The sequence below is a fragment of the Durio zibethinus genome, unplaced genomic scaffold (genome assembly GCF_047325235.1).
Source record: "Durio zibethinus cultivar Kanyao isolate XHJ-2024 unplaced genomic scaffold, ASM4732523v1 HiC_scaffold_404, whole genome shotgun sequence".
Taxonomy (NCBI): domain Eukaryota; kingdom Viridiplantae; phylum Streptophyta; class Magnoliopsida; order Malvales; family Malvaceae; genus Durio; species Durio zibethinus.
In genome coordinates, this window is record NW_028323027.1 from 215,001 (window position 1) to 217,500 (window position 2,500).

A 2,500-nucleotide genomic window follows, 5' to 3' on the forward strand; every position below is an offset into this window, starting at 1 on the left:
TCGAGGCAACCGCCAGCACCAGGGCCCAGCGTGTGCCGATGGTGGTCGAGGCAACCGCCCGCACCAGGGCCCAGCGTGTGCCGATGGTGGTCGAGGCAACCGCCCGCACCAAGGCCGAGCGTGTGCCGATGGTGGTTGAGGCAAGCGCCCGCACCAGGGCCCAGCGTGTGCCGATGGTGGTCGAGGCAAGCGCCCTCACCAAGGCCGAGCGTGTGCCGATGGTGGTCGAGGCAACCGCCCGCACCAGGGCCCAGCGTGTGCCGATGGTGGTCGAGGCAAGCGCCCGCACCAAGGCCGAGCGTGTGCCGATGGTGGTCGAGGCAACCGGCCGCACCAAGGGCCGGCGTGTGCCGATGGTGTTCGAGGCAACCGCCCGCACCAGGGCCCAGCGTGTGCCGATGGTGGTCGAGCCAGGAGCCCGCACCAAGGGCCGGCTTGTGCCGATGGTGTTCGGGGCAAGCGCCCGCACCAGGGCCCAGCGTGTGCCGATGGTGCTGGGGGCAAGCGCCCGCCCCAGGGCCCAGCGTGTGCCGATGGTTATCGGGGCAACCGGCCGCACCAGGGCCCAGGGTCTGCCGATGGTGCTCGAGGCAACCGCCCGCACCAAGGCTCAGCATGTGCCGATTGTGATCGAGGCAACAACCCACACCAGGGCCCAGCTTGTGCCGATGGCGGTCGAGGCAAGTGCCCGTACCGAAGGGCAGCCTATGCCGATGATGGTCGATGCATGTGCCATCACCATGCGTCATCATGTGCCATTGATGGTCGAGGCCTTGGCCGAAGTTCGATTTTGAGCCACGGTGCCCATGCTTGGCTCCAGCATGTGCTGGTGCCGCATTTTTTTCACTCGGGACAGCATCGCCGGAGCATCGCCGGAGCATCGCCGGAGTACCGCCGGAGAACCTGACCGGCGGCATTGGGGTTCCGGCGATTGGGAGGGGGGCCGGGGGGGTGTGCGCACATGGTGTGCGATGGGTGCTGGTACTTGGCCTTGTGTTGGCCCCCTATCCCTCATCAAACCTCTGAGAATTCACACCCCCTTAAAGAGCATTTGAGATTTTACAGGTTTGCTACCAGTAGCCGTTAAAGTGTCTGAAATGGGGACACTTTTTTCAAACGGTCACAAAATCTTCTCTACTTCGAGTTTTTAGCTGAATTTTTTTGTGCATGCCAACAAAAATAGAAGGATCATGCCTACAAAATTTGGGGCCAAAAATCCTTATAAAAAAATTTTAAAAAATCACGAACCGCAAAAAGTTTCGAAAATCGTGAAAAATAGAAAACGAGTCATCTTCCAACGAAACTTCACGTGAAGGCTTAGGGGACCATTGTATGAATTTACAAGCCATAAAAATGGCATTGGCACGGCAGAAATTTGAAGATGTGCCTAAACCCACCAGGGCCCAGCGTGTGCCGATGGTGCTCGAGGCAACCGCCCGCACCAGGGCCCAGCGTGTGCCGATGGTGCCCGAGGCAAGCGCCCGCACCAGGGCCCAGCGTGTGCCGATGGTGGTCGAGGCAACCGCCCGCACCAGGGCCGATAGTGTGCCGATGGTGCTCGAGGCAACCTGTCGCACCAGGGCCCAGCGTGTGCCGATGGTGATCGAGGCAACCTGCCGCACCAGGGCCCAGCGTGTGCCGATGGTGGTCGAGGCAAGCGCCCGCACCAGCGCCCAGCGTGTGCCGATGGTGCTCGAGGCAACCGACCGCACCAGGGCCCAGCGTGTGCCGATGGTGCTCGAGGCAACCTGCCGCACCAGGGCCCAGCGTGTGCCGATGGTGCTCGAGGCAACCTGCCGCACCAGGGCCCAGCGTGTGCCGATGGTGGTCGAGGCAAGCGCCCGCACCAGGGCCCAGCGTGTGCCGATGGTGGTCGAGGCAACCGCCCGCACCAGGGCCCAGCGTGTGCCGATGGTGCTCGAGGCAACCTGCCGCACCAGGGCCGAGCGTGTGCCGATGGTGGTCGAGGCAAGCGCCCGCACCAGGGCCCAGCGTGTGCCGATGGTGGTCGAGGCAACCTGCCGCACCAGGGCCGAGCGTGTGCCGATGGTGGTCGAGGCAAGCGCCCGCACCAGGGCCCAGCGTGTGCCGATGGTGGTCGAGGCAACCTGCCGCACCAGGGCCCAGCGTGTGCCGATGGTGCTCGAGGCAACCGACCGCACCAGGGCCGAGCGTGTGCCGATGGTGCTCGAGGCAAGCGCCCGCACCAGGGCCCAGCGTGTGCCGATGGTGCTCGAGGCAACCGACCGCACCAGGGCCGAGCGTGTGCCGATGGTGGTCGAGGCAAGCGCCCTCACCAGGGCCCAGCGTGTGCCGATGGTGGTCGAGGCAACCTGCCGCACCAGGGCCCAGCGTGTGCCGATGGTGCTCGAGGCAACCGACCGCACCAGGGCCGAGCGTGTGCCGATGGTGCTCGAGGCAAGCGCCCGCACCAGGGCCCAGCGTGTGCCGATGGTGGTCGAGGCAACCTGCCGCACCAGGGCCCAGCGTGTGCCGATGG